At 35.1% G+C, this 21,307-nt stretch overlaps 1 protein-coding gene and 11 non-coding genes across 12 annotated transcripts in view; 11 read left to right on the plus strand and 1 right to left on the minus strand.

Moving 5' to 3' along the window:
* Positions 1–21,307, minus strand: part of LOC147835938 (uncharacterized) — a 939,756-nt gene that overhangs the window by 138,045 nt on the left and 780,404 nt on the right. The gene's annotated exons all lie outside the window — the stretch shown is intronic.
* trnar-ucg (transfer RNA arginine (anticodon UCG)) lies at positions 306–378 on the plus strand. The gene has a single exon. It is a non-coding gene; the product is annotated as a tRNA-Arg (tRNA).
* On the plus strand, positions 595–667 carry trnar-ucg (transfer RNA arginine (anticodon UCG)). The gene has a single exon. It is a non-coding gene; the product is annotated as a tRNA-Arg (tRNA).
* Positions 3,526–3,598, plus strand: trnar-ucg (transfer RNA arginine (anticodon UCG)). The gene has a single exon. It is a non-coding gene; the product is annotated as a tRNA-Arg (tRNA).
* On the plus strand, positions 6,469–6,541 carry trnar-ucg (transfer RNA arginine (anticodon UCG)). Its single transcript has one exon. It is a non-coding gene; the product is annotated as a tRNA-Arg (tRNA).
* On the plus strand, positions 8,403–8,475 carry trnar-ucg (transfer RNA arginine (anticodon UCG)). The gene has a single exon. It is a non-coding gene; the product is annotated as a tRNA-Arg (tRNA).
* trnar-ucg (transfer RNA arginine (anticodon UCG)) lies at positions 9,806–9,878 on the plus strand. The gene has a single exon. It is a non-coding gene; the product is annotated as a tRNA-Arg (tRNA).
* trnar-ucg (transfer RNA arginine (anticodon UCG)) lies at positions 11,732–11,804 on the plus strand. The gene has a single exon. It is a non-coding gene; the product is annotated as a tRNA-Arg (tRNA).
* On the plus strand, positions 13,132–13,204 carry trnar-ucg (transfer RNA arginine (anticodon UCG)). Its single transcript has one exon. It is a non-coding gene; the product is annotated as a tRNA-Arg (tRNA).
* On the plus strand, positions 15,424–15,496 carry trnar-ucg (transfer RNA arginine (anticodon UCG)). Its single transcript has one exon. It is a non-coding gene; the product is annotated as a tRNA-Arg (tRNA).
* On the plus strand, positions 20,775–20,847 carry trnar-ucg (transfer RNA arginine (anticodon UCG)). The gene has a single exon. It is a non-coding gene; the product is annotated as a tRNA-Arg (tRNA).
* On the plus strand, positions 21,165–21,237 carry trnar-ucg (transfer RNA arginine (anticodon UCG)). The gene has a single exon. It is a non-coding gene; the product is annotated as a tRNA-Arg (tRNA).

The following is a 21,307-nucleotide window of genomic DNA, read 5'->3' on the forward strand; positions in this document are numbered from 1 at the left end:
AACACCATATAAGGAAAAGCATTGGCAGCAGGAAGTGTGATAGATTTTAAAAATGTACTGTACTTGTATATTAGTTATTTTTTATTTTGTCCTTTAATTTATTTTTGTTACATAATTTAATCTGTAGGGCTTTATGTTTTGTTCCTTAACATTTGGTAAAAAAATAAATAAATAAATCCTTCTGGATGACTGGATCAAATGGGTGAGAATATGGTGACTATTTCATTTTGAAGAGAAATATTTATCTATGCCACGGCCACCCATGTGACCACCGGACCTGATTCATTCGGGTAATTTTCCTAACTGGCCTCGTGGCCTAATGGATAAGGCGTCTGATTTCGGATCAGAAGATTGCAGGTTCGAGTCCTACCGGGGTCGCAACTTTGTTAAATACAGGTGGACAATACTACGTTAAAACAACCTATTGTATGTGAACTTTGATATGTAAACCTGATTTTCAAATTATATTTGTAAGTATAAATCGACACAGAAACTGCAAGAGCTGTTTTTAGCGGGTACAAATTTACCAAATTCATGTTTTTTGGGGCTTTTCTGTGGGATCCAAACCTGATTGATACAAGCACTTCCTCATCTGGCCTCGTGGCCTAATGGATAAGGCGTCTGACTTCGGATCAGAAGATTGCAGGTTCGAGTCCTGCCGGGGTCGTAAGTTTAGAATCGTTATTATATCAAACCGATCACACCAGTCGCTGTTCAGAAATCGTCGACAATTACATGCAGGTGTGTTTAGAACAGTAATGGAACCGAAATCTAAAGGTTTGAAGCTTTCCACAAACAATATTGTTGTCCCTCATATGGGTGGTAAGTTAACAAGAGATTGCAGGTTTGAGTCCTGACAGGGCCACTTCTTTGTTTAAAACAGGTGTAGCAAATAAAATCATGCGAAGTTTACTCTGCTCTTTAAAAAATCTAAAAAAAATCTAAGTTCTAGCCCTTTATGTGTGACATACAGTATGTTGCAAAACAATATCAGGGTAAAACAAACTATTGTATGTAAACACAAATTTCAGGTCATGGGGCGTTTTTAATGTGCCCGAAAATCGTTTTTGGGATGCAAATTTAAATGGTTGATAAAAGGCTGTTGAAGGAACATAACGGTTGAGTGTGATGTATTGTTGTTGCTTATGTATACACTGGGAAAAAAACTCCGCTGGGGTGCTGGAAAAAACGTAAAATAAAATAACCATTAAATAACAGAAATTTACTGTAAAATAACAGCTGTTGAATTACAAAAAATGACCAGAAATGTAAATTTCTGTAATTTAATATGTTATTTTACAGTATATTTCTGTAATTTAACTGTCGTTAATTTACTTTTTTTTGTCTGGCACCCCAGCTGCTGGAAACAAATCGTAAAATTACGGATTTTGTTTTACAGTGTATGTATGTATACAATGTCTTTCAGCATTGGGGGTAACACATTACAGGTAAAGTGAGCTATGTAATAATATTACTTTTATTTTCAAAGAGTAAAGTAACCCATGAGGGGAGCACGGACCACAAAGTAACACAGGGTTAAATGTAACAGAGTTTTAAGATATTTGCTCAGGGTTAACCATGGCATGCTTCCGAGGTTTTCACCACAGTGTCAGCAGACGTGTTTCTGACAATCTTTGAAAAAATCAGCGAAATTTGGATGAGAAACACAGGAGAAAACCATTTCTGCAGCATAAAAGTATTTTTATTACATTGGATATTTTTTAAAAATCTGTGAAAGTACAAACGTAAAATCATATATTGTTGTGATCACCGTCTTCTAGTCTAAATGATGAAACCATTTTGAAAGATGTAAGAAACACAGTGACTGCTGAACAGTTTTGAAGAAAACATGACACAGTGGGGTTACAAGGCACACACTTTTGACACCAATTAAACAAACTAAATAAATGTTGGATTTTTAGTGTAATGTTAAGAACTTTTTGAATAAAAATGTTTTTTAATAGAAATAGTTTTAATAGAAAAAAATATTTTATTGCTAAAAATAAAAACAAATGCATTGTATAATAATGGATAATAATGCAAATAGATTTAAATGTGTTTATCCAATAAACAAATAAATACATAAACATGCTGTTCTAGAATAAAAAAACAGCCAACTACTGAGGAAATATAGCTACTATTTAAAGTAAACTGAATTTAAATTAGCGAACCAGTGGCACTGTAAGTAGTGCTGTTGCCTCACAGCAAGTAGGTTGCTTGGTCACTGGTTTGGTCTTTGGCTCAGTTGGCGTTTCTTCGTGGAGTTTGCGTGTTCTCCCTGCGTTCGCGTGGGTTTCCTCCGTGTGCTCAGCTTTCCCCCACTGTCTAAAGACGTGCTGTACAGATGAATTGGGTAAGCTAAATTGTCTGTAATGTGTGTGAATGAGTGTCTGTGGATGTTTCCCAGTGATGGGTTGCGGCTGGAAGGGCATCTGCTGCGTAAAAACGTGCTAGATAATTTGCCAGTTCATTCCGCTGTGGCGACCACAGATTAATAAAGGGACTAAGCCGACAAGAAAATGAATAAATGTAAATTAATTGTGTGAAATTTGCCTTTAATACATGTTTTGGATCAGTAGATAGCGTTGGTAGTAGATAGTGGGACATATTCATGTTACAAAACAATATCAGGATAAAACAAGCTATTGTATGAGAACTTTCATATGCAAACACAATTTTCGAATCCCACTTAAATATAAGAATGGACAAAAAAATAACTGCATGCATGAGGTGTTTTGTGTTTTTTGCATGCACAAATACCGAATGTATGGTGTAGTTTTGTTTTTTTTCTTGAAAATACAACACTTAATAAGTGTGAAAGTGATGCATGCAAAAATGGCTTGCCATATCAGTAAAAATATGGAGTTTAAGTCAAAAATGGCTTGCCATATTATAAGAAAAATAATGCTTAAAAATTATTTATTGGAAAACTATAAGTCTGATAAACCTTAAAGATATAGCAACAAAATCTAACGCATCTAAATACAGCTTTTGGCCAAATTTGGGGCTTGTATAATTTTTTTATATGCCCGGATTATACAAATTTTATATTTAACATTTTTTATAAAAAAACAATAAGTCTTACAGGCATGAGGAGATATAGCAACAATCTTGAATGTAGAAGGCACATTTGGACCACATTTGGGCCTTGTGGCATGAACGGCCTAGGAGGTTTGTTTTCAAGGACAGAGTAGTATAACAGTATGTTAGCTTTCTCAAGCCAACATAATTAGGCAAAGTTTACCCTGCTCTTTAAAAACACAGACGATTCAGAAAAGTTGCAAGTTCTAGTCCTACCATGTCACTTGTTTTGCAAACAATATTAGGTTAAAACAATCTTTTGCATGTGAACTTTGATATGCAAACATGATTTTCAAATCATATTTGTATTTATGAATGAACAGAGAAACTGCATGCATGGGCTGTTTTTAGCGGGCACAAATCGACTAAATTCATGTTTTCTGTTTTTTTTTTTTTTTTTTTTTATGGGATCCAATCCTGATTTATTCAGTTAATGATACGTCTGGCCTCGTGGCCTAATGGATAAGGCGTCTGACTTCGGATCAGAAGATTGCAGGTTCGAGTCCTGCCGGGGTCGCATCTTTACCATCGTTATTATGTCAAACCGATCACACCAGTCGGCTGTTCGGAATTAGTCGATAATTAAATGCAGGTGTGTTTAGAGCAGTAATGGAACCGAAATCTAAAGGTTTGAAGCTTTCCACAAACACTATAGTTGTCCCTCATGTGGGTGGTAAGTTAACAAATAAAATATATGAAAGTTAAGGAAAGTGAACTTCATGTGGCCTAATAGATAAAATGTTTGACTTCAGATTGAGAGATTGTAGGTTTGAGTCCTGCCAGGGCCACTTCTTTGTTTAAAACAGATGTAGCAAATAAAATCATGTGAAGTTTACTCTGCACTTTAAAAATCTGCGAAATTTGGATGAGAAACACAGGAGAAAACCATTTCTGTAGCATAAAAGTATTTTTTATTATATTCGATATTTTTTATTTTTTTTAAATCTGTGAAAGTATGAACGTAAAATCATATATTGTTGTGATCACCGTCTTAAGGCTAAATGATGAAACCATTTTGAAAGATGTAAGAAACACAGTGACTGCTGGACAGTTTTGAAGAAAACATGACACAGTGGGGTTACAAGGCACACACTTTTGACACCAATTAAACAAACTAAATAAATGTTGGATTTTTAGTGTAATGTTAAGAACTTTTTGAATAAAAATGTTTTTTAATAGAAATAGTTTTAATAGAAAAAAATATTTTATTGCTATTAATAAAAACAAATGCATTGTATAATAATGGATAATAATGCAAATAGATTTAAATGTGTTTATCCAATAAACAAATAAATACATAAACATGCTGTTCTAGAATAAAAAAACAGCCAACTACTGAGGAAATATAGCTACTATTTAAAGTAAACTGAATTTAAATTAGCGAACCAGTGGCACTGTAGGTAGTGCTGTTGCCTCACAGCAAGTAGGTTGCTTGGTCACTGGTTTGGTCTTTGGCTCAGTTGGCGTTTCTGTGTGGAGTTTGCATGTTCTCCCTGCGTTCGCATGGGTTTCCTCCGTGTGCTCAGTTTTCCCCCACTGTCTAAAGAAGTGCTGTACAGATGAATTGGGTAAGCTAAATTGTCTGTAATGTGTGTGAATGAGTGTCAGTGGATGTTTCCCAGTGATGGGTTGCGGCTGGAAGGGCATCTGCTGCGTAAAAACGTGCTAGATAATTTGCCAGTTCATTCCGCTGTGGCGACCACAGATTAATAAAGGGACTAAGCCGACAAGAAAATGAATAAATGTAAATTAATTGTGTGAAATTTGCCTTTAATACATGTTTTGGATCAGTAGATAGCGTTGGTAGTAGATAGTGGGACATATTCATGTTACAAAACAATATCAGGATAAAACAAGCTATTGTATGAGAACTTTCTTATGCAAACACAATTTTCGAATCCCACTTAAATATAAGAATGGACAAAAAAATAACTGCATGCATGAGGTGTTTTGTGTTTTTTGCATGCACAAATACCGAATGTATGGTGTAGTTTTTTTTTTTTTTTTGGAGGGCTTGTATAGGAAGCAAACCAGATTGGTCAACAGTCATTTTCCTCCTGGCCTCGTGGCCTGATGCATAAGGTGTCTGACTTCGGATCAGAAGACTGCAGGTTCGAGTCCTGCCGGGGTCGTATCTTTGCTATATACAGATCTAGAAAGTAAAACTAGAACCTGAAGTTTATTGATAAACTTTGATGTTGGCTTGAGAAAGCCAACGTGACTGGGAATGGCATTGTTACCATGCATAGTACACAGGAAGTCCCATTTGCTAGCATGAGTCCCTACGATGTTCTGATGTAGAGATATTGCTATTTTTAAATGGTTGCTAGGTTATACTGTTTTATTGCTATGGGGACATTTGACAGGTTAGTGATGATACATCAAAGCTTCTTGGCAAATTGAGTGATCTAAATCAACCCCGATGTTTCTATGACAGTCTTTATGAAAATCAAAAACTGGACTTGAACATTATGTATTCCTGGTGTTGGGTTGCGGCTGGAAGGGCATTCGCTGTGTAAAACAAATGCTGGATAAGTTGGCGGTTCATTCCGTTGTGGCGACCCCTGATTAATAAAGGGACTAAGGGAATGAACATTATGTAAAAATGGCTTGCTGTATTTTTTTGAAAATACAACGCTTAATAAGTGTGAAAGTGATACATGCAAAAATGGCTTGCCATATCAGTAAAAATATGGAGTTTAAGTCAAAAATGGCTTGCCATATCAGTAAAAATATGGAGTTTAAGTCAAATATGGCTTGCCATATTATAAGAAAAATAATGCTTAAAAATTATTTATTGGAAAACTATAAGTCTGATAAACCTTAAAGATATAGCAACAAAATCTAACGCATCTAAATACAGCTTTTGGCCAAATTTGGGGCTTGTATAATTTTTTATATGCCCGGATTATAAAAAATTTATATTTAACATTTTTCATAAAAAAAAACAATAAGTCTTACAGGCATGAGGAGATATAGCAACAATCTTGAATGTAGAAGGCACATTTGGGCCTTGTGGCATGAACGGCCTAGGAGGAGATACGTTTGTTTTCAAGGACAGAGTAGTATAACAGTATGTTGGCTTTCTCAAGCCAACATAATTAGGCAAAGTTTACCCTGGTCTTTAAAAACACAGACGATTCAGAAAAGTTGCAAGTTCTAGTCCTACCATGTCACTTGTTTTGCAAACAATATTAGGTTAAAACAATCTTTTGCATGTGAACTTTGATATGCAAACATGATTTTCAAATCATATTTGTATTTATGAATGAACAGAGAAACTGCATGCATGGGCTGTTTTTAGCGGGCACAAATCGACTAAATTCATGTTTTCTGGGGTTTTTTTTATGGGATCCAATCCTGATTTATTCAATTAATGATACGTCTGGCCTCGTGGCCTAATGGATAAGGCGTCTGACTTCGGATCAGAAGATTGCAGGTTCGAGTCCTGCCGGGGTCGCATCTTTAGGATCGTTATTATGTCAAACCGATCACACCAGTCGGCTGTTCAGAATTAGTCGATAATTAAATGCAGGTGTGTTTAGAGCAGTAATGGAACCGAAATCTAAAGGTTTGAAGCTTTCCACAAACACTATAGTTGTCCCTCATGTGGGTGGTAAGTTAACAAATAAAATATATGAAAGTTAAGGAAAGTGAACTTCATGTGGCCTAATAGATAAAATGTTTGACTTCAGATTGAGAGATTGTAGGTTTGAGTCCTGCCAGGGCCACTTCTTTGTTTAAAACAGATGTAGCAAATAAAATCATGTGAAGTTTACTCTGCTCTTTAAAAATCAGCGAAATTTGGATGAGAAACACAGGAGAAAACCATTTCTGCAGCATAAAAGTATTTTTTTATTATATTCGATATTTCTTATTTTTTTTAAATCTGTGAAAGTACGAACGTAAAATCATATATTGTTGTGATCACCGTCTTAAGGCTAAATGATGAAACCATTTTGAAAGATGTAAGAAACACAGTGACTGCTGGACAGTTTTGAAGAAAACATGACACAGTGGGGTTACAAGGCACACACTTTTGACACCAATTAAACAAACTAAATAAATGTTGGATTTTTAGTGTAATGTTAAGAACTTTTTGAATAAAAATGTTTTTTAATAGAAATAGTTTTAATAGAAAAAAATATTTTATTGCTATTAATAAAAACAAATGCATTGTATAATAATGGATAATAATGCAAATAGATTTAAATGTGTTTATCCAATAAACAAATAAATACATAAACATGCTGTTCTAGAATAAAAAAACAGCCAACTACTGAGGAAATATAGCTACTATTTAAAGTAAACTGAATTTAAATTAGCGAACCAGTGGCACTGTAGGTAGTGCTGTTGCCTCACAACAAGTAGGTTGCTTGGTCGCTGGTTTGATCTTTGGCTCAGTTGGCGTTTCTGTGTGGAGTTTGCATGTTCTCCCTGCGTTCGCGTGGGTTTCCTCCGTGTGCTCAGTTTTCCCCCACTGTCTAAAGACGTGCTGTACAGATGAATTGGGTAAGCTAAATTGTCTGTAATGTGTGTGAATGAGTGTCTGTGGATGTTTCCCAGTGATGGGTTGCGGCTGGAAGGGCATCTGCTGCGTAAAAACGTGCTAGATAATTTGCCAGTTCATTCCGCTGTGGCGACCACAGATTAATAAAGGGACTAAGCCGACAAGAAAATGAATAAATGTAAATTAATTGTGTGAAATTTGCCTTTAATACATGTTTTGGATCAGTAGATAGCGTTGGTAGTAGATAGTGGGACATATTCATGTTACAAAACAATATCAGGATAAAACAAGCTATTGTATGAGAACTTTCATATGCAAACACAATTTTCGAATCCCACTTAAATATAAGAATGGACAAAAAAATAACTGCATGCATGAGGTGTTTTGTGTTTTTTGCATGCACAAATACCGAATGTATGGTGTAGTTTTTTTTTTTTTTTTGAAAATACAACGCTTAATAAGTGTGAAAGTGATGCATGCAAAAATGGCTTGCCATATCAGTAAAAATATGGAGTTTAAGTCAAATATGGCTTGCCATATTATAAGAAAAATAATGCTTAAAAATTATTTATTGGAAAACTATAAGTCTGATAAACCTTAAAGATATAGCAACAAAATCTAACGCATCTAAATACAGCTTTTGGCCAAATTTGGGGCTTGTATAATTTTTTTATATGCCCGGATTATAAAAATTTTATATTTAACATTTTTACACCACATTACATATGGTGTAGTTTTTTTTTTTTGTTTTGTTTTTTTTGTTTTTTGTTTTTTTGGAGCGACCAGATTGGTCAACAGTCAGTTTCCACCTGGCCTCGTGGCCTAATGGATAAGGCGTCTGACTTCGGATCAGAAGACTGCAGGTTCGAGTCCTGCCGGGGTCGTATCTTTGCTATATACAGGTTTAGAAAGTAAAACTAGAACCTAAACTTTATTGATAAACTTGAGAAAGCCAACGTGACTGCGATAGGACTGAGAATGGCATTGTTACCATGCATAGTACACAGGAAGTCCCATTTGCTAGCATGAGTCAAACAAGCCAATGCCCAGGTCCCTACGATGTTCTGATGTAGAGATATTGCTATTTTTAAATGGTTGCTAGGTTATACTGTTTTATTGCTATGGGGACATTTGACAGGTTAGTGATGATACATCAAAGCTTCTTGGCAATATGAGTGATCTAAATCAACCCCGATGTTTCTATGACAGTCTTTATGAGTGTCAAAAACTGGACTTGAACATTATGTATTCCTGGTGTTGGGTTGCGGCTGGAAGGGCATTCGCTGTGTAAAACAAATGCTGGATAAGTTGGCGGTTCATTCCGTTGTGGCAACCCCTGATTAATAAAGGGACTAAGGGAATGAACATTATGTAAAAATGGCTTGCTGTATTTTTTTGAAAATACAACGCTTAATAAGTGTGAAAGTGATACATGCAAAAATGGCTTGCCATATCAGTAAAAATATGGAGTTTAAGTCAAAAATGGCTTGCCATATCAGTAAAAATATGGAGTTTAAGTCAAAAATGGCTTGCCATATCAGTAAAAAAATATGGAGTTTAAGTCAAATATGGCTTGCCATATTATAAGAAAAATAATGCTTAAAAATTATTTATTGGAAAACTATAAGTCTGATAAACCTTAAAGATATAGCAACAAAATCTAACGCATCTAAATACAGCTTTTGGCCAAATTTGGGGCTTGTATAATTTTTTATATGCCCGGATTATAAAAATTTTATATTTAACATTTTTCATTAAAAAAAACAATAAGTCTTACAGGCATGAGGAGATATAGCAACAATCTTGAATGTAGAAGGCACATTTGGACCACATTTGGGCCTTGTGGCATGAACGGCCTAGGAGGAGATACGTTTGTTTTCAAGGACAGAGTAGTATAACAGTATGTTGGCTTTCTCAAGCCAACATAATTAGGCAAAGTTTACCCTGCTCTTTAAAAACACAGACGATTCAGAAAAGTTGCAAGTTCTAGTCCTACCATGTCACTTGTTTTGCAAACAATATTAGGTTAAAACAATCTTTTGCATGTGAACTTTGATATGCAAACATGATTTTCAAATCATATTTGTATTTATGAATGAACAGAGAAACTGCATGCATGGGCTGTTTTTAGCGGGCACAAATCGACTAAATTCATGTTTTCTTGTTTTTTTTTTATGGGATCCAATCCTGATTTATTCAATTAATGATACGTCTGGCCTCGTGGCCTAATGGATAAGGCGTCTGACTTCGAATCAGAAGATTGCAGGTTCGAGTCCTGCCGGGGTCGCATCTTTAGGATCGTTATTATGTCAAACCGATCACACCAGTCGGCTGTTCAGAATTAGTCGATAATTAAATGCAGGTGTGTTTAGAGCAGTAATGGAACCGAAATCTAAAGGTTTGAAGCTTTCCACAAACACTATAGTTGTCCCTCATGTGGGTGGTAAGTTAACAAATAAAATATATGAAAGTGAAGGAAAGTGAACTTCATGTGGCCTAATAGATAAAATGTTTGACTTCAGATTGAGAGATTGTAGGTTTGAGTCCTGTCAGGGCCACTTCTTTGTTTAAAACAGATGTAGCAAATAAAATCATGTGAAGTTTACTCTGCTCTTTAAAAATCAGCGAAATTTGGATGAGAAACACAGGAGAAAACCATTTCTGTAGCATAAAAGTATTTTTTATTATATTCGATATTTCTTATTTTTTTTAAATCTGTGAAAGTACAAACGTAAAATCATATATTGTTGTGATCACCGTCTTAAGGCTAAATGATGAAACCATTTTGAAAGATGTAAGAAACACAGTGACTGCTGGACAGTTTTGAAGAAAACATGACACAGTGGGGTTACAAGGCACACACTTTTGACACCAATTAAACAAACTAAATAAATGTTGGATTTTTAGTGTAATGTTAAGAACTTTTTGAATAAAAATGTTTTTTAATAGAAATAGTTTTAATAGAAAAAAATATTTTATTGCTATTAATAAAAACAAATGCATTGTATAATAATGGATAATAATGCAAATAGATTTAAATGTGTTTATCCAATAAACAAATAAATACATAAACATGCTGTTCTAGAATAAAAAAACAGCCAACTACTGAGGAAATATAGCTACTATTTAAAGTAAACTGAATTTAAATTAGCGAACCAGTGGCACTGTAGGTAGTGCTGTTGCCTCACAGCAAGTAGGTTGCTTGGTCGCTGGTTTGATCTTTGGCTCAGTTGGCGTTTCTGTGTGGAGTTTGCATGTTCTCCCTGCGTTCGCGTGGGTTTCCTCCGTGTGCTCAGTTTTCCCCCACTGTCTAAAGACGTGCTGTACAGATGAATTGGGTAAGCTAAATTGTCTGTATTGTGTGTGAATGAGTGTCTGTGGATGTTTCCCAGTGATGGGTTGCGGCTGGAAGGGCATCTGCTGCGTAAAAACGTGCTAGATAATTTGCCAGTTCATTCCGCTGTGGCGACCACAGATTAATAAAGGGACTAAGCCGACAAGAAAATGAATAAATGTAAATTAATTGTGTGAAATTTGCCTTTAATACATGTTTTGGATCAGTAGATAGCGTTGGTAGTAGATAGAGGGACATATTCATGTTACAAAACAATATCAGGATAAAACAAGCTATTGTATGAGAACTTTCATATGCAAACACAATTTTCGAATCCCACTTAAATATAAGAATGGACAAAAAAATAACTGCATGCATGAGGTGTTTTGTGTTTTTTGCATGCACAAATACCGAATGTATGGTGTAGTTTTGTTTTTTTTTTGAAAATACAACGCTTAATAAGTGTGAAAGTGATGCATGCAAAAATGGCTTGCCATATCAGTAAAAATATGGAGTTTAAGTCAAATATGGCTTGCCATATTATAAGAAAAATAATGCTTAAAAATTATTTATTGGAAAACTATAAGTCTGATAAACCTTAAAGATATAGCAACAAAATCTAACGCATCTAAATACAGCTTTTGGCCAAATTTGGGGCTTGTATAATTTTTTTATATGCCCGGATTATAAAAATTTTATATTTAACATTTTTACACCACATTACATATGGTGTAGTTTTTTTTTTTTGTTTTTTGTTTTTTGTTTTTTTTGGAGGGACCAGATTGGTCAACAGTCAGTTTCCACCTGGCCTCGTGGCCTAATGGATAAGGCGTCTGACTTCGGATCAGAAGACTGCAGGTTCGAGTCCTGCCGGGGTCGTATCTTTGCTATATACAGGTTTAGAAAGTAAAACTAGAACCTAAACTTTATTGATAAACTTGAGAAAGCCAACGTGACTGCGATAGGACTGAGAATGGCATTGTTACCATGCATAGTACACAGGAAGTCCCATTTGCTAGCATGAGTCAAACAAGCCAATGCCCAGGTCCCTACGATGTTCTGATGTAGAGATATTGCTATTTTTAAATGGTTGCTAGGTTATACTGTTTTATTGCTATGGGGACATTTGACAGGTTAGTGATGATACATCAAAGCTTCTTGGCAATATGAGTGATCTAAATCAACCCCGATGTTTCTATGACAGTCTTTATGAGTGTCAAAAACTGGACTTGAACATTATGTATTCCTGGTGTTGGGTTGCGGCTGGAAGGGCATTCGCTGTGTAAAACAAATGCTGGATAAGTTGGCGGTTCATTCCGTTGTGGCAACCCCTGATTAATAAAGGGACTAAGGGAATGAACATTATGTAAAAATGGCTTGCTGTATTTTTTTGAAAATACAACGCTTAATAAGTGTGAAAGTGATACATGCAAAAATGGCTTGCCATATCAGTAAAATATGGAGTTTAAGTCAAAATGGCTTGCCATATCAGTAAAAATATGGAGTTTAAGTCAAAAATGGCTTGCCATATCAGTAAAAAAATATGGAGTTTAAGTCAAATATGGCTTGCCATATTATAAGAAAAATAATGCTTAAAAATTATTTATTGGAAAACTATAAGTCTGATAAACCTTAAAGATATAGCAACAAAATCTAACGCATCTAAATACAGCTTTTGGCCAAATTTGGGGCTTGTATAATTTTTTATATGCCCGGATTATAAAAATTTTATATTTAACATTTTTCATTAAAAAAAACAATAAGTCTTACAGGCATGAGGAGATATAGCAACAATCTTGAATGTAGAAGGCACATTTGGACCACATTTGGGCCTTGTGGCATGAACGGCCTAGGAGGAGATACGTTTGTTTTCAAGGACAGAGTAGTATAACAGTATGTTGGCTTTCTCAAGCCAACATAATTAGGCAAAGTTTACCCTGCTCTTTAAAAACACAGACGATTCAGAAAAGTTGCAAGTTCTAGTCCTACCATGTCACTTGTTTTGCAAACAATATTAGGTTAAAACAATCTTTTGCATGTGAACTTTGATATGCAAACATGATTTTCAAATCATATTTGTATTTATGAATGAACAGAGAAACTGCATGCATGGGCTGTTTTTAGCGGGCACAAATCGACTAAATTCATGTTTTCTTGTTTTTTTTTATGGGATCCAATCCTGATTTATTCAATTAATGATACGTCTGGCCTCGTGGCCTAATGGATAAGGCGTCTGACTTCGAATCAGAAGATTGCAGGTTCGAGTCCTGCCGGGGTCGCATCTTTAGGATCGTTATTATGTCAAACCGATCACACCAGTCGGCTGTTCAGAATTAGTCGATAATTAAATGCAGGTGTGTTTAGAGCAGTAATGGAACCGAAATCTAAAGGTTTGAAGCTTTCCACAAACACTATAGTTGTCCCTCATGTGGGTGGTAAGTTAACAAATAAAATATATGAAAGTGAAGGAAAGTGAACTTCATGTGGCCTAATAGATAAAATGTTTGACTTCAGATTGAGAGATTGTAGGTTTGAGACCTGCCAGGGCCACTTCTTTGTTTAAAACAGATGTAGCAAATAAAATCATGTGAAGTTTACTCTGCTCTTTAAAAATCAGCGAAATTTGGATGAGAAACACAGGAGAAAACCATTTCTGTAGCATAAAAGTATTTTTTATTATATTCGATATTTCTTATTTTTTTTAAATCTGTGAAAGTACGAACGTAAAATCATATATTGTTGTGATCACCGTCTTAAGGCTAAATGATGAAACCATTTTGAAAGATGTAAGAAACACAGTGACTGCTGGACAGTTTTGAAGAAAACATGACACAGTGGGGTTACAAGGCACACACTTTTGACACCAATTAAACAAACTAAATAAATGTTGGATTTTTAGTGTAATGTTAAGAACTTTTTGAATAAAAATGTTTTTTAATAGAAATAGTTTTAATAGAAAAAAATATTTTATTGCTATTAATAAAAACAAATGCATTGTATAATAATGGATAATAATGCAAATAGATTTAAATGTGTTTATCCAATAAACAAATAAATACATAAACATGCTGTTCTAGAATAAAAAAACAGCCAACTACTGAGGAAATATAGCTACTATTTAAAGTAAACTGAATTTAAATTAGCGAACCAGTGGCACTGTAGGTAGTGCTGTTGCCTCACAACAAGTAGGTTGCTTGGTCGCTGGTTTGATCTTTGGCTCAGTTGGCGTTTCTGTGTGGAGTTTGCATGTTCTCCCTGCGTTCGCGTGGGTTTCCTCCGTGTGCTCAGTTTTCCCCCACTGTCTAAAGACGTGCTGTACAGATGAATTGGGTAAGCTAAATTGTCTGTAATGTGTGTGAATGAGTGTCTGTGGATGTTTCCCAGTGATGGGTTGCGGCTGGAAGGGCATCTGCTGCGTAAAAACGTGCTAGATAATTTGCCAGTTCATTCCGCTGTGGCGACCACAGATTAATAAAGGGACTAAGCCGACAAGAAAATGAATAAATGTAAATTAATTGTGTGAAATTTGCCTTTAATACATGTTTTGGATCAGTAGATAGCGTTGGTAGTAGATAGTGGGACATATTCATGTTACAAAACAATATCAGGATAAAACAAGCTATTGTATGAGAACTTTCATATGCAAACACAATTTTCGAATCCCACTTAAATATAAGAATGGACAAAAAAATAACTGCATGCATGAGGTGTTTTGTGTTTTTTGCATGCACAAATACCGAATGTATGGTGTAGTTTTTTTTTTTTTTTGAAAATACAACGCTTAATAAGTGTGAAAGTGATGCATGCAAAAATGGCTTGCCATATCAGTAAAAATATGGAGTTTAAGTCAAATATGGCTTGCCATATTATAAGAAAAATAATGCTTAAAAATTATTTATTGGAAAACTATAAGTCTGATAAACCTTAAAGATATAGCAACAAAATCTAACGCATCTAAATACAGCTTTTGGCCAAATTTGGGGCTTGTATAATTTTTTTATATGCCCGGATTATAAAAATTTTATATTTAACATTTTTTATAAAAAAAAAAAAAGTCTTACAGGCATGAGGAGATATAGCAACAATCTTGAATGTAGAAGGCACATTTTGACCACATTTGGGCCTTGTGGCATGAACGGCCTAGGAGGAGATACGTTTGTTTTCAAGGACAGAGTAGTATAACAGTATGTTGGCTTTCTCAAGCCAACATAATTAGGCAAAGTTTACCCTGCTCTTTAAAAACACAGACGATTCAGAAAAGTTGCAAGTTCTAGTCCTAACATGTCACTTGTTTTGCAAACAATATTAGGTTAAAACAATCTTTTGCATGTGAACTTTGATATGCAAACATGATTTTCAAATCATATTTGTATTTATGAATGAACAGAGAAACTGCATGCATGGGCTGTTTTTAGCGGGCACAAATCGACTAAATTCATGTTTTCTGGGTTTTTTTTTATGGGATCCAATCCTGATTTATTCAATTAATGATACGTCTGGCCTCGTGGCCTAATGGATAAGGCGTCTGACTTCGGATCAGAAGATTGCAGGTTCGAGTACTGCCGGGGTCGCATCTTTAGGATCGTTATTATGTCAAACCGATCACACCAGTCGGCTGTTCAGAATTAGTCGATAATTAAATGCAGGTGTGTTTAGAGCAGTAATGGAACCGAAATCTAAAGGTTTGAAGCTTTCCACAAACACTATAGTTGTCCCTCATGTGGGTGGTAAGTTAACAAATAAAATATATGAAAGTGAAGGAAAGTGAACTTCATGTGGCCTAATAGATAAAATGTTTGACTTCAGATTGAGAGATTGTAGGTTTGAGTCCTGCCAGGGCCACTTCTTTGTTTAAAACAGATGTAGCAAATAAAATCATGTGAAGTTTACTCTGCTCTTTAAAAATCAGCGAAATTTGGATGAGAAACACAGGAGAAAACCATTTCTGCAGCATAAAAGTATTTTTTATTATATTCGATATTTCTTATTTTTTTTAAATCTGTGAAAGTACGAACGTAAAATCATATATTGTTGTGATCACCGTCTTAAGGCTAAATGATGAAACCATTTTGAAAGATGTAAGAAACACAGTGACTGCTGAACAGTTTTGAAGAAAACATGACACAGTGGGGTTACAAGGCACACACTTTTGACACCAATTAAACAAACTAAATAAATGTTGGATTTTTAGTGTAATGTTAAGAACTTTTTGAATAAAAATGTTTTTTAATAGAAATAGTTTTAATAGAAAAAAATATTTTATTGCTATTAATAAAAACAAATGCACTGTATAATAATGGATAATAATGCAAATAGATTTAAATGTGTTTATCCAATAAACAAATAAATACATAAACATGCTGTTCTAGAATAAAAAAACAGCCAACTACTGAGGAAATATAGCTACTATTTAAAGTAAACTGAATTTAAATTAGCGAACCAGTGGCACTGTAGGTAGTGCTGTTGCCTCACAGCAAGTAGGTTGCTTGGTCACTGGTTTGGTCTTTGGCTCAGTTGGCGTTTCTTCGTGGAGTTTGCGTGTTCTCCCTGCGTTCGCGTGGGTTTCCTCCGTGTGCTCAGCTTTCCCCCACTGTCTAAAGACGTGCTGTACAGATGAATTGGGTAAGCTAAATTGTCTGTAATGTGTGTGAATGAGTGTCTGTGGATGTTTCCCAGTGATGGGTTGCGGCTGGAAGGGCATCTGCTGCGTAAAAACGTGCTAGATAATTTGCCAGTTCATTCCGCTGTGGCGACCACAGATTAATAAAGGGACTAAGCCGACAAGAAAATGAATAAATGTAAATTAATTGTGTGAAATTTGCCTTTAATACATGTTTTGGATCAGTAGATAGCGTTGGTAGTAGATAGAGGGACATATTCATGTTACAAAACAATATCAGGATAAAACAAGCTATTGTATGTGAACTTTCATATGCAAACACAATTTTTGAATCCCACTTAAATATAAGAATGGACAAAAAAATAACTGCATGCATGAGGTGTTTTGTGTTTTTTGCATGCACAAATACCGAATGTATGGTGTAGTTTTTTGTTTTTTTTTTGAAAATACAACGCTTAATAAGTGTGAAAGTGATGCATGCAAAAATGGCTTGCCATATCAGTAAAAATATGGAGTTTAAGTCAAATATGGCTTGCCATATTATAAGAAAAATAATGCTTAAAAATTATTTATTGGAAAACTATAAGTCTGATAAACCTTAAAGATATAGCAACAAAATCTAACGCATCTAAATACAGCTTTTGGCCAAATTTGGGGCTTGTATAATTTTTTTATATGCCCGGATTATAAAAATTTTATATTTAACATTTTTTATAAAAAAAAAATAAGTCTTACAGGCATGAGGAGATATAGCAACAATCTTGAATGTAGAAGGCACATTTTGACCACATTTGGGCCTTGTGGCATGAACGGCCTAGGAGGAGATACGTTTGTTTTCAAGGACAGAGTAGTATAACAGTATGTTGGCTTTCTCAAGCCAACATAATTAGGCAAAGTTTACCCTGCTCTTTAAAAACACAGACGATTCAGAAAAGTTGCAAGTTCTAGTCCTACCATGTCACTTGTTTTGCAAACAATATTAGGTTAAAACAATCTTTTGCATGTGAACTTTGATATGCAAACATGATTTTCAAATCATATTTGTATTTATGAATGAACAGAGAAACTGCATGCATGGGCTGTTTTTAGCGGGCACAAATCGACTAAATTCATGTTTTCTGTTTTTTTTATTTTTATTTTTTTTTTATGGGATCCAATCCTGATTTATTCAATTAATGATACGTCTGGCCTCGTGGCCTAATGGATAAGGCGTCTGACTTCGGATCAGAAGATTGCAGGTTCGAGTATTGCAGGGGTCGCATCTTTAGCATCGTTATTATGTCAAACCGATCACACCAGTCGGCTGTTCGGAATTAGTCGATAATTAAATGCAGGTGTGTTTAGAGCAGTAATGGAACCGAAATCTAAAGGTTTGAAGCTTTCCACAAACACTATAGTTGTCCCTCATGTGGGTGGTAAGTTAACAAATAAAATATATGAAAGTGAACTTCATGTGGCCTAATAGATAAAATGTTTGACTTCAGATTGAGAGATTGTAGGTTTGAGACCTGCCAGGGCCACTTCTTTGTTTAAAACAGATGTAGCAAATAAAATCATGTGAAGTTTACTCTGCACTTTAAAAATCAGCGAAATTTGGATGAGAAACACAGGAGAAAACCATTTCTGTAGCATAAAAGTATTTTTTATTATATTCGATATTTTTTATTTTTTTTAAATCTGTGAAAGTACGAACGTAAAATCATATATTGTTGTGATCACCGTCTTAAGGCTAAATGATGAAACCATTTTGAAAGATGTAAGAAACACAGTGACTGCTGGACAGTTTTGAAGAAAACATGACACAGTGGGGTTACAAGGCACACACTTTTGACACCAATTAAACAAACTAAATAAATGTTGGATTTTTAGTGTAATGTTAAGAACTTTTTGAATAAAATTTTTTTTTAATAGAAATAGTTTTAATAGAAAAAAATATTTTATTGCTATTAATAAAAACAAATGCACTGTATAATAATGGATAATAATGCAAATAGATTTAAATGTGTTTATCCAATAAACAAATAAATACATAAACATGCTGTTCTAGAATAAAAAAACAGCCAACTACTGAGGAAATATAGCTACTATTTAAAGTAAACTGAATTTAAATTAGCGAACCAGTGGCACTGTAGGTAGTGCTGTTGCCTCACAGCAAGTAGGTTGCTTGGTCGCTGGTTTGATCTTTGGCTCAGTTGGCGTTTCTTCGTGGAGTTTGCGTGTTCTCCCTGCGTTCGCGTGGGTTTCCTCCGTGTGCTCAGTTTTCCCCCACTGTCTAAAGACGTGCTGTACAGATGAATTGGGTAAGCTAAATTGTCTGTAATGTGTGTGAATGAGTGTCAGTGGATGTTTCCCAGTGATGGGTTGCGGCTGGAAGGGCATCTGCTGCGTAAAAACGTGCTAGATAATTTGCCAGTTCATTCCGCTGTGGCGACCACAGATTAATAAAGGGACTAAGCCGACAAGAAAATGAATAAATGTAAATTAATTGTGTGAAATTTGCCTTTAATACATGTTTTGGATCAGTAGATAGCGTTGGTAGTAGATAGAGGGACATATTCATGTTACAAAACAATATCAGGATAAAACAAGCTATTGTATGTGAACTTTCATATGCAAACACAAATTTCGAATCCCACTTAAATATAAGAATGGACAAAAAAATAACTGCATGCATGAGGTGTTTTGTGTTTTTTGCATGCACAAATACCGAATGTATGGTGTAGTTTTGTTTTTTTTTTTTTGTTTTTTTGTTTTTTTGTTTTTTGGAGGGACCAGATTGGTCAACAGTCATTTTCCACCTGACCTCGTGGCCTAATAGTTAAGGTGTCTGACTTCGGATCAGAAGACTGCAGGTTTGAGTTCTGCCGGGGTCGTATCTTTGCTATATACAGGTTTAGAAAGTAAAACTAGAACCTAAACTTTATTGATAAACTTGAGAAAGCCAACGTGACTGCGATAGGACTGAGAATGGCATTGTTACCATGCATAGTACACAGGAAGTCCCATTTGCTAGCATGAGTCAAACAAGCCAATGCCCAGGTCCCTACGATGTTCTGATGTAGAGATATTGCTATTTTTAAATGGTTGCTAGGTTATACTGTTTTATTGCTATGGGGACATTTGACAGGTTAGTGATGATACATCAAAGCTTCTTGGCAATATGACTGATCTAAATCAACCCCGATGTTTCTATGACAGTCTTTATGAGTGTCAAAAACTGGACTTGAACATTATGTATTCCTGGTGTTGGGTTGCGGCTGGAAGGGCATTCGCTGTGTAAAACAAATGCTGGATAAGTTGGCGGTTCATTCCGTTGTGGCAACCCCTGATTAATAAAGGGACTAAGGGAATGAACATTATGTAAAAATGGCTTGCTGTATTTTTTTGAAAATACAACGCTTAATAAGTGTGAAAGTGATACATGCAAAAATGGCTTGCCATATCAGTAAAAATATGGAGTTTAAGTCAAAAATGGCTTGCCATATCAGTAAAAATATGGAGTTTAAGTCAAAAATGGCTTGCCATTTTAAGTCAAAAATGGCTTGCCATATCAGTAAAAATATGGAGTTTAAGTCAAATATGGCTTGCCATATTATAAGAAAAATAATGCTTAAAAATTATTTATTGGAAAACTATAAGTCTGATAAACCTTAAAGATATAGCAACAAAATCTAACGCATCTAAATACAGCTTTTGGCCAAATTTGGGGCTTGTATAATTTTTTATATGCCCGGATTATAAAAATTTTATATTTAACATTTTTCATTAAAAAAAACAATAAGTCTTACAGGCATGAGGAGATATAGCAACAATCTTGAATGTAGAAGGCACATTTGGACCACATTTGGGCCTTGTAGCATGAACGGCCTAGGAGGAGATACGTTTGTTTTCAAGGACAGAGTAGTATAACAGTATGTTGGCTTTCTCAAGCCAACATAATTAGGCAAAGTTTACCCTGCTCTTTAAAAACACAGACGATTCAGAAAAGTTGCAAGTTCTAGTCCTACCATGTCACTTGTTTTGCAAACAATATTAGGTTAAAACAATCTTTTGCATGTGAACTTTGATATGCAAACATGATTTTCAAATCATATTTGTATTTATGAATGAACAGAGAAACTGCATGCATGGGCTGTTTTTAGCGGGCACAAATCGACTAAATTCATGTTTTCTGGGTTTTTTTTTTTTTATGGGATCCAATCCTGATTTATTCAATTAATGATACGTCTGGCCTCGTGGCCTAATGGATAAGGCGTCTGACTTCGGATCAGAAGACTGCAGGTTCGAGTCCTGCCGGGGTCGTATCTTTGCTGTTTATAAGTCTAAAAAGTTAAATTAGGCGGAGTTTACCCTGCTCTATAAAAACACAGACGATTCAGTAAAGTTGCAAGTTCTAGTCCTACCATATCGCTTGTTTTGTAAAAAATATTAGGTTAAAACAATCTTTTGCATGTGAACTTTGATATGTAAACATAATTTTCAAATCATATTTGTATTCATGAATGAACAAAGAAACTGCATGCATGGGCTGTTTTTAGCGGGCACAAATCGACTAAATTCATGTTTTCTGGGGTTTTTTATGGCATCCAATCATGATTTATTCAATTAATATTACCTCTGGCCTCGTGGCCTAATGGATAAGGCGTCTGACTTCGGATCAGAAGATTGCAGGTTCGAGTCCTGCCGGGGTCGTATCTTTGAAATCATTATTATATCAAACAGCCAGTGGGCTGTTCAGAATTAGCCGATAATTACATGCAGG

This window comes from Danio rerio, chromosome 7 (assembly GCF_052040795.2).
Source record: "Danio rerio strain M-AB ecotype USA chromosome 7, GRCz13ab, whole genome shotgun sequence".
Taxonomy (NCBI): domain Eukaryota; kingdom Metazoa; phylum Chordata; class Actinopteri; order Cypriniformes; family Danionidae; genus Danio; species Danio rerio.